This window comes from Nannospalax galili, unplaced genomic scaffold (genome assembly GCF_000622305.1).
Source record: "Nannospalax galili isolate Female #2095 unplaced genomic scaffold, S.galili_v1.0 scaffold225, whole genome shotgun sequence".
NCBI classification, from domain to species: domain Eukaryota; kingdom Metazoa; phylum Chordata; class Mammalia; order Rodentia; family Spalacidae; genus Nannospalax; species Nannospalax galili.
Genome location: NW_008352653.1, coordinates 485757 through 496767, shown reverse-complemented (window position 1 = coordinate 496767; position 11011 = coordinate 485757). Strand labels below are relative to the sequence as shown.

The 11011-nt window shown below is 42.3% G+C and overlaps 1 pseudogene; it reads right to left on the bottom strand.

Annotated features, from left to right (window-relative positions):
- Nucleotides 1-6868: 6868 nt before the first annotated feature.
- On the bottom strand, nt 6869-8035 carry LOC103747313 (annotated as a pseudogene).
- Between the last annotated feature and the right edge of the window lie 2976 nt (nt 8036-11011).

The following is an 11011-nucleotide window of genomic DNA, read 5'->3' as shown; positions in this document are numbered from 1 at the left end:
ATGGAAGCACAAAAGACCCTGGATAGCCAAAGCAATCCTGAGCACAAAGAGTAATGCTGAGGGGATTAGTATACCTGATCTCAAATTATACTACAGAGCTATAGTCATAAAAACAGCATGATACTGACACAAAAATACACATAGATCAATGGAACATCATTGAAGACTCAAACCTGAGTACATGCAATTTTAGCCACCTGATATTTGACAAAGGTGCCAAGAACACACAGTGGAGGAAAGAGAGCATCTTCAACAAATGGTGCTGGCAAAACTGGATCTCCACCTGTAGAAAAATGAAATGAGATTCTTATTTTTCACCTTGCACAAAAGCCAACTCTAAATGGATCAAAGACCTCAATGTGAAACTTGAAACTCTGAAACTATTAGAAGAAAACATTGGCAGTAACCTACAAATATAGGTGTAGGAAAGGACTTTCTAAATCAGACACCAGTTGCTCAAGAACTAAGGTCAACAATAACAAGCAGGACCTCATTAAACTAAAAAGCTTCAGTACAGCAAAAGAAACAATCCAGAAAGTGAAGAGAATACCCACAGCATGGGATAAAATCACTAGTGACACATCTGTGGAGGTTTGAATGAGAATGTTCCCCATAGGCTCCAAGTATTTGGACATTTTGTCCCCATTTGGTGGTGCTGTTTTGAGAAGTCTTAGAATGTATCGTTATCCCAGAGAAAGCACGTCACTGGGGGTGGGCTTAGAGAGTTCTTAAGCCTTGCTGGATCTCAAGTTGCTCTCTTGTTTCCTGTGCCTGCTTGAATATGTGAGAGTTTAGCTTCTGCTCCTCCTCCAGCCATCTCTGCCACCTTGCCTCCCCACCATGACAGACTATAACTCCCCTTGGAACCATAAGCTCAAATAAACTCTTCATTCTATAAGTTGCTTTGGTCAGTGATTCTATCACAGCAACAGAAAATTGACTAATACATCTGACAGAGATTTAACATCCAGAATATATAAAGAACTCAAAAAACAAAGAACCAAGAAAACAAATGACCCAATTAAAAGATGGGCTAAAGATCTAGCTGGGCGTGGTGGCGCACGCCTTTGATCCCAGCACTCGGGAGGCAGAGGCTGGCAGATCTCTGAGTTCAAGGCCAGCCTGGTCTACATAGTGAGTTCTAGGACAGCTGGGGCTATAGGGAGACCCTGTCTCAAAAAGACCAAAAAAAAAAAAAAAAAAAGATGGGCTAAAGATCTACACAGAGAGTTCTCAAAGAAAGAATTAAAGATGGCTAAGAAAGATCTTAAAAAGTGTTCAACATGGTTAGTAATTAGGAAAATGCACATTCAACCACCTTAAGAGTTCATCTTACCCCAGTCAGACTGGCTAAGATCAAGAGAACAAGTGATACTAAATGCTGGCAAGGATGTGGGGAAAGGGGGATGCTCATTCACTGCTGATAGGATTGCAAACTTGTGCAACCCCTATGGAAAACAGTGTAGAGAACTCTTAAAAAACTGAAAATGAACCAAGTATATGACCAGGTTATACCACTCATTGATATGTACCCAAAGGACTCATCCTATTGGAGAGACACTTGTTTGCTGCTGCTCTTTTCACAGTAGCTAAGAGATGGAAGCAACCTAAGTGCCCCTCAACTGACAAGTGGTTAGCAAAAATGTGGTAAAGAAAGATGAAATAGTGAAATTTGCAGGTGAATGGATGGATCGAGAAACTGTTATGCTAAGTGAAGTAACACAGACTCAGAAAAACAAAAGACATATGTTCTCCCTCATTTGTGGATCCTAGCACCAAATGCTTATAAGTGAGTGCATATCCTGATTTAACTGCAGGAACCAGGAATATGGAAGGGAACCAGGGAGGTAAAGGGGAAAGAAGGAACCTGAGAGAGAATATTAGGAGAAAGGTGTTGCTAAGGGAGAAATATGCAAAAAGGGGATCGTTAAAGGGGAAGGGGGAAGGAGGACTATACAAAGAACTATGGGAATAAAGGGGAAAAATTCTTCTGATACACAGTGAAAACAGACACACCCCCACAAAAAAACAAAAGCAAAACAAAACAAAAGCCTTTTGCACAGAAGGAACCCTACAGGGATGGAAGAAATCCCTACCAAAACCATTTGTTAAATGAAAATCCCACTTCCAGAGACGTATTGCCTCCCTACGAGCTGTTGGCTAGAGGTACCCTAGAGTTCCCCAAAACAATAAAGGCCATTGCCAGTAATGTTGGTTGTACACTGGAAGTGGATGGTAAAACCCTATTGCTGAAAACATTTCATGATGTGAGCACAGGAGAGGGAAAAATCAAGCTTGGACTAAGCTGGAAACTCTCTGCCACTGGATGGGTGGCTTTCATAGTGCCAGAAGGTGACCCTATAACTCTGCTCAGTGGCAGACCCTGCATGCTGCACCATCAATATGCCAAACAAGTTGTTCCAGCTGGTGCAACAATGGCATGTCTAGTGTATGTATGACCAGCAAATTTTTGATTGGATATAATGCCTGCTCGCAGAGGTGGAACACACATCTGGTACTATAGACCAGGCCAATCCCCTATGGCAGGGCAGGATATAGGCCCCAGTGGGGAAGTCACTGCAATTGTTTCATTAGATGGATGTGATGCACCTGCTAATGTACTGTTAAAACATATGTGTTTATGCCCATAGGTTATTACAGCAGCCACTGTTTAGATGTTCTTGCTTCTTTCTGTTTGTGTTTTTATAGCAGATGGAATCCCACTGAAATGGGCCAACAGCCCATGGAAAACAGATGATGCAGAGACCCAAAAGTTCAGTGCCTTACCACAATGGAAAGAAGATCATCCCACACCTATCACCTCCTCCACAGCTCAGGGCCTTTTGTGGAGGAGGTTGCAGAAAGAATGTAAGAGCTGGAGGAAGGGGTGGAGTGTTACCTGGAAGTGTCCTCTGATCCCTATGCTGGCAAGCTGTAGTCACACCTCCTTCCCATGCTCATCAAGGAGTTGACAGGGGAGTCAGTTACCCCTCCCACCCAATCTGTTGACCTTAGCTGCATTAGGGGGTGGGATCCAAGAAAGCCATGAGGCACCTCTCTCTCCATTTTGTGCAGTTGTTGGGGAGTCACAGGATCTATATTTGAGAGTGTACTTTCCAGAGCAGCCATAAATGGGGGGGTGCCCACTCTTCTGTAAATAAGCTCCCACCCTATGCTCTGTTAGCAAGCCCAATAAACCCATTAGGATTTTACACACACACACACACACACACACACACACACAAAGAACCGAGCTAATGGCAACCTTCATTATTGCACCCTAGTTGACCCCATGTTGGTAAATCCTTTGATCTTTGATTTCTTATTCCTATCCCCCCACTTCATTGTATATATTTTTTATGTAACCTACTTCAAGTTATTTCTAGAAAAATGTGTTAAAAATTGCCTCTCTTTAGAATAACATAAAAATTCAAAGACAAAAATGGTATTTGAGAATGTTTAATGCATGTACTTTCTTATCCCTCTTTTTGAATGAGAACCCCATTTAAATTTGTATAGGCCCTCTATCAAAGTTATGTAGCACGTTTCAACTCTTGCTTCATGGTTCTTGTAAGGTGAAATGGGATTGCAGTGATTCAGACATCTTCATTGTTCTAACCAAAATCTCTTCGCTGAGAGTGGGCATTGAGGTGACTAAATGTAGGATAATAACACAGAAATAGGGAGATTAATGTGAATATCTGTCATTTTTAGATGAACAGCATTATACTGTATCAGTGGTCAAATGCTTTTTATCACTTGGCAATGTAAACTTTTCTATAAAAATAACCCCAACAACTTTATATATACACAGAGAATTCTTTCATTTGTTTAGGTCTGAATTTATTTCTCCACTACCCTAACAGGGACACAGTGAATTTCCTAGTATGTGCAGTCTTGTGCTCAGGTGTAGTCATAGAATAAATATATTTTAAATTATAATATGTAATGATAGGGATAGGAGTGTAGCTCAGTGGTAGAGTACTTGCCTTATGTGCATAAGCCTCTGGGTTTGATATCCAGCACTGAAAAAAACTAAATGCATACTGCTAACTTGTCATTAAAAATAACTATGCCACTGGGCATGTTGGCACACGCCTTTAATCCCAGCAAAGGCAGGCAGATCTCTGTGAGTTCAAGGCCAGCCTGGTCTACCTAGTGAGTTCCAGGCCAGCTGGGGCTACTGGGAGACCCTGTCTCAAAAAAAAAGACCCTCCAAAAAAGCACTATGCCAATTTTCATTCCTATCAACAGTGGATCTTCACATTTTTCACATTTCCTAAAAATATGGCCTTCAAATTATTTCAAATTACTTCAAATTATTTGTCAATCTGATGGACAAAACATTGAACTCATCTTTTTCTTCTTCTCCTTCTCCTTCCCCTCTCCCTTTCCCTCTCTCCCTTCTTCTCCCTCTCCCCCTTCTCTCTCTACCCCTCCCCCTCCCTCCCCCCTGCCTCTTCTCTTTTCTTTCTCTGTTTTAGATCTTTTGAGACAAGGACTTATACTGTAGGCCAGGCTGATCCCAAACTTGCTGCTGTCATTCTGCCCCAGTTTCCATAGTGCTGGGATTATAGAGCCATCATACCTGGATTGATTCTATTTTGTTGCTATTTTAGCATATATTAGTTGTACAGAGTAAAGAAAAAATTTCTGGCAATGAGATGGGGGGTCATAATTCAGGGCTAGTAGAAATGTAATTTAGTTTAGATACTAAGAAAATCAGTATGGCACAAGGAAAATAACTAGTATCACCTCAAGAAAATTAAAAATGTGACTATTAAATAAGACTGGACATGGTGTTACAAATATGTAATCTCAGCCCTCAGGAGGATGAGGCAGGAGGATGGCCAAAAGTTCAAGGTTAAATTGGGCTACATAGTGAGTATAAAGCCAGCCAGGCTACAGAGTCAGCCATACCACTTCTGGGAATATACCCCAAACAATCGAAATAAGCTTAATATAGTGATACCTGCATATCCATGTTTACTGAGGTTCTGTTCAGAATACCCAATTATAGAATCAATGTAAGCAGTCCATCAACAGATGAATGGATACATACACACAGTGAATGGATGCATACACACAATGGAGTTTTATTCAGCTGTAAAGAATGAAATTATGTCATTTGAAGGAAAATGGAAGGAACTGAAGCACATCATGTTAACTGTTTTGAAATTTGTGCTCCCTTATCACTAGTGTAGTTGCACATCTATTTCCATTATGTTTGTTGGCTTATCTTCTGTTCGTAAATTTTGCTGTTTTTTTTTCTTACAAGGTTGTCTGTCTTTTTCATATAGAGTTATAGAAATCATTTATATTTCTAGATATTAACTCTTCATTATATATACTACTAACATTTTTTCAAAATATGTGTATTAGTCATGGTTTTCAACAGGAAGAGAACCAATAAAATGTACATATATTATAAAGGGGCCAGGTGTGATGGTGCACACCTTTAATCCCAGCACTTATAAGGCAGAGGCAGATGGATCTCTGTGAGCTCAAGGCCAGCCTGGTCTACATAGCACATTCCAGGCCAGCTAGAGCTACATAGTTAGACCTTGTCTAAAAAAAAAAAGTGTGTGTGTCTCTCTGTGTGTGTCTGTGTGTGTGTGTGTGTGTGTGTGTGTGTGTGTGATTACTAGAGTGGCTTACAACTAATAGGAGCTGGATAGTCCAACAATGGTGGTCGCTATGCTGGAGAGGCTAGAGAGGCTGGAGAGGCTGAGAACCTGGTAGCTATCTAGTCCATGAAGTAATCTGGTGCTGAATGTTTATAAGATTCCGGGAAGGTCACCACTGGTCTTCAGTCCACATTAGAACCTAAAGAAGCTAGATTCTGATGTCACCACAGAATGGTCGCAGCAGAGATAGATCAACTTACCAACAAAAAAATGTAGGGGCTGGAGAGATGGCTCAGTGGTTAAGAACAGTGACTGTTCTTGCAGAAGACCTGGGTTCAAATCCCAGCAACCACATGGCAGCTAACAACTGTCCGTAACTCCAGTTCCAGGGGATCAGACAGCCTCTTCTGTCCTCCGTGGGCATTGCATGACATGGGTGCACTTACCTATATGAAGGCAATACACACATACACATAAAAATAATAAATAAAAATTTTAAAAATGCAGGCAAGCAGTTGGGCATGGTGGCACACAGTTTAGTCCCAGCACTCAGGAGGCAAAGGCAGGCGGATCTCTGTGAGTTTGCGGCCAGCCTGGTCTACATAGTGAGTTCCAGGCCAAAAAAACAACAAACAAACAAAATAAATGCAAGCAAGCAGCACTTTTTCCTAGGCTGGAAGGTGCCAATCACTCTGTGTGTCTGGGAGGTGGGAGTGTCTTCTCCCCTCAGTTAATCCTTCCTGGGAATGCCCTCATAGACTAGTCAAGCGGTGTGTCTCTTATTTGATTCCAGATGCAATCAGTTGGCAATTACGATTAAACATCATTACCATGCAGAAGTTTAAATATTGATATAGTTATTCGATATAGCTATATCAATCTTTCATTCTGTGGCTTCTGTTTTCTTCCCTGTTTAAACTTATTTATTTATTTTTTTCAAAGAAGAAATAAGCAAATTTGTTGTTGGTAGGAGGGTGGGATGGGGAGCTTGTTCACCTTCACAGTAACCTGGAACAGATATGTGGCTGGGGTCAGTATAAAAAGCAGTAGGAAAGCACTGGTGCTGGGCTATACAATAGAGAAGAATCTGATATATACTTTCTATAAAAGTCATTTGCCCTCGTTTGTGTCCTCTTGCTGGCTGGCTGGGCTGGGGGGCATTGGGAGATGGAGCTGACAGGGTGAGTCAGGACACAGGGATACCCTGTGGTCCCCATCCACTGGCTGTCCCGTTATGGGGTTCACTTTGGCTCTTTAGTGGGGGCATAGCAGAGCTCTAGCTGCCTGGACACCTTTCAGAATTTCTTATTCACCGGCTCCAAGGCCAGTGAGCCATTCAGGGTAGTGAACACTCCGCCCCCAGGAGCGATGTAGATGGTATACTGCTTTTTGCTGACACGTCCAGGCTGGGCAGAGCAGGCTCCTCAGGACCTTCACCTCCTCCAGCATCCCCACTCTCCCTGCCACCCCAGTCAGGTTCTCCTGTGTCAGAGGTGCCCCTGCCAGGCCCCTCCGGGCTAGCCTGCCTCCTGCTGCTGCCTCCATTCCACGGCAATGCATAGGGCCAAGTATTTGGAGAAGTGGTCCACGGTGGTACGTGGTCTTCTCATACCTAGTCTGGCAGTATTCTCCTTTCTCCAGGAGCAAGGAGTGGGGCCGGGACACAAGCTCCAATCTCTCCACCTGGCTCTGGGAGGCTGGGGGCCCCAGGAGGGCTTGGAGGATCCAGGGTTCTCCTTTCTAGGGTACCTCTCCGGTCACCGGAGCCTTCAGAAGCGGCACCTCCCCATCCCTACACTGCTGCCTCCTGTGCCCCCTCCTCGAGGTTGCTTGGGAGCAGGACCTGGGGCAGAGTCAGGGTCGGAGCCTGAGCCCATGTCCCCTTCTTCCTTCTCAGACTCTCCTTTCCTCCTACACATCGTGACGGTGATCTGATCTGAACCAGGCATTGGCCACCCACACGCGGGGCCTTGTGAAGTGCAAGGCCTGCATTCCGAGCCACTCCTCCCTGCGAGAGCTCAGGTTGTGCAGGCCGGTGAAGCGGATGAGCACTTGGTCTGGATGGGACTAGGATAAATCTCAGAGATCAGGGCACCAAAGTTGGGGTCTGGCCATAGAGACTGCTTAGCTACCAGCTTTTTGTGGCAGGTAGAACATTCCTTGTTGCCGCTCCGCAGGGCTGTGACGATGTGTGCAATCGGAGCAGCATCGGTGAAGGCACTCCTTCGTGGTCACTGTATTTTCAGTATGTCCAGACAGGTGGGGCACATGAGCTCCGAATGCAATGGCCAGGGAGACGCCACAGTCTCTGTGCGGTCCATGATAGCTTCCTGTGGGGTCTGGTGCAGCTCGTAGAGACTCAGTTCCCACGTTTTGCTGGCATTCTGGGCATTCGTCAGCATCGTCATGGTTACCGGGTGCAGACCCCCCGTCCCCCCAAGCAAGGTTCGGTGGAGAGAAGTCTAAGGAAGGGGGAAAGGGCTCTTTTTATTTTTTTAAACAGTTTTATTAATTTGGGGCTAGAGAGATGGCTTAACGGTTAAGAGCACTGACTACTCTCACAGAGGACCCGGGTTCAGTTCCCAGAACTCACACAACTGTCCATAACTCCAGTTCCAGGAAATCCAATGCCCTCTTCTGGTCTCCTCGGGTTTGCAGGGTTTGCATGCACATGGTGCACCAACATACATGTAGGCAAAACACTCAAATATTCCAGGCATGGTGGCACATGCCTTTAATCCCAGCACTCTGGAGGCAGAGGTAGGCAAATTTCTGTGAGATCAAGGCCAGCCTGGTGTTCATAAGGAGACCCTGTCTTAACAACAGCAACAACAACAAAACCCCACTCATCACATAAAAGAAAAAGAATTTAAAATATATTTTAAAAAATTTATTAATCTTTGAGAATTTCATATAATGTATTTTGATCATATTCAACCCCAATTTCTCCTTTTAAATTCTCCCAGATCTACCTCCACTGCCTTCCCTCCTCAACTTCCTGTTTTCTTTTTTTTAAAATCTTTTTATTTTTTGTTTAAAGCTAATTTATAAAGTAGTAAGTTTCTACATGGAATTTTCATATATCCTTAGTTTTGGTTAACCCTTCCTCTACCCCCACCTTTCTCCTAGCTCTTCACCCCAACTCAATTTGAACCTGTCCATGCTAGTTCCCCCTTCTACTTTTATATCTCATGTGTTTTTTTGTTTGGTTTTGTTTTTGTTTTTTGAGACAGGGTCTCCCTACAGCCCCAGCTGGCCTCAGTCTCACAGAGTTTTTCCTACTTCTGCCTCCCAAGTGCTCAGATTAAAGGCAAGTGCCTTCATATCTCATGTGTTTTATTATTGTTCCCCATCCCCCAGGACTTTGTCCCATGTCTCACATCTCCTTTCGTGTTTCCTGGCCTCCACAGGTACTCAGTTAAATTCAAACATAGAAATCTAAAAATTAAAAGCTAGGAATACACATATGAGAGAAAACATAAATGAGAACGAATATAAGGTGTTTGTCTTTTGGGGTCACTCAGTATATTTTCCAGTTGCATCCATAATTTCACTTTTCTTTACAGCTGAATAAAATTCCATTTTGTATATGTACAACATTTTCATAATCCATTCATCAGTTGATTAGCACCTTGGCTAATTATGATTTCTAGCTATTGTGAATAGAGCAGCAATGAACACGGAAGTGCAAGTATCTCTATAGCATATGGAGCCCTTTGGGTACATGCCCAGTAGTGTCATACTGTAGTTGTGTTTTTAGCTTTATGAGAAAACTTTGCACTGATTCCCATAGTGGTTGTACCAGTTTACACTGCCACAAGCAGGGAATAAGTGTTCCCTTTTGTCCACATCCGTGTCAGCACTTGTTTTTCTTTTCTTTTTTTCCTGTAGCCCCAGCTATCCTGGAATTTGCTGTTGACCTGGCTGATCTCAGTCACTGAGATCTGCCTGCCCCGCCTCTCAAGTCCTTGGGTTTAAGGGTGTGCACCACCACTCAGGGGTTGTTTTCTTGATGATAGACATTCTGACTGGAGTGAGATGGAATCTCACAGTAGTTTTAATTTACATTTCCCTGATGGCTAGGGGTGCTAAATATTTTTCAAAGTGTGTGTTATCCATTATCCATTAGTATCTCTTCTTTTGACAATCCTCTGCTCAGTTCCATAGTTCATTTTCTTACTGAGCTGTTTTCTTGATGTTTAGATTTTTTTATTCTAGCTATTAGTCTCTTGTCCAATGTATACTTGGCAAAGATTTTCTCCCATTCTGTAGCCTGGCACTTCACTGGACTGACCAAATTTTTATGCTGTACAGAAGTTTTTTAGTTTTATGAGGTCCCATTTGTTGATTGCTAGTCTTATTTCCTGAATGAACAGAGTCAGAAAGTTCTTACTTGTGCCTATAAATTGAAGTGTGCTCCCTACTTTCTGCTCTAGCAGCTTCAGGTTATCAGGTCTTATGCTGGGGTTCTTGACCCATGAGGAGTTATGTGTAGGGTGAGAGAGAAGGATCTATATTTTTCTGCATTTTGATATCCAGTTTTCCCAGGACCATTTGTCAAATGTGCTGTCATTTCTATAGTGTATATTTTTGGCGTCTTTGTTAAAGATGAGTTGGCTGAGTTGGCTGTGGTCTTCTGTCTGGTTGTCTATTCTATTTTGTTGATCTATATGTATGGTTTTGTGTCAGAACCATGTTGTTTTTATAATTATGCATCTGTAATATAACTTGAAATCAGCAATGTGCTCTTGGCTCAGGATTGGTTTGGCTATCTGGGTCTTTTGTAAATTTTCAGATTTTTTAAAATTTATCTGAAAAATGGTGCTTGAAATCTTATTGAGTTTCCATTAAATTTGTATATTGATTTTGGTAGGCTGGCCGTTTTCACAATATTCTTCCTATCATGAGCATTGGGCATCTTTCTAACTTCTAATGTTTTCAGTTTCTTCTTCAGTATTTTGAAGTTTTCATTGTAGAGATCTTTCATATTCTTAGTTAGGTTTATTATATGTTTTCTGGTGGCCACTATAAATGAGTTTGTTTCATTGATTTTCATATCCTTTTGTTCGTTTCTCTTGTTTTATTGCTTTGTCTAAGATTTCAGGCACTATATTGAATAGGAGTGGAAAGAGTTAACACCCTTGTCTTATTCCTGATTTCATGTGGGAATGGTTTGAGTTTGTCTCCATTTAGCATGATTTTGGCTATAGTTTTGTCATATGTAACCTTTATTTTGTTAAGATATGTTGCCTCCATCCTTAGTCTCTCCAGATATTTTATCATGAAGGGATTCTGGGTTTGTCAAAGGCCTTTTCTGGATGTATTGAAATGATCATGTAATTTTTGTCCCTGAGTCTCTTTGTGTAATGCATTACATTCACTAG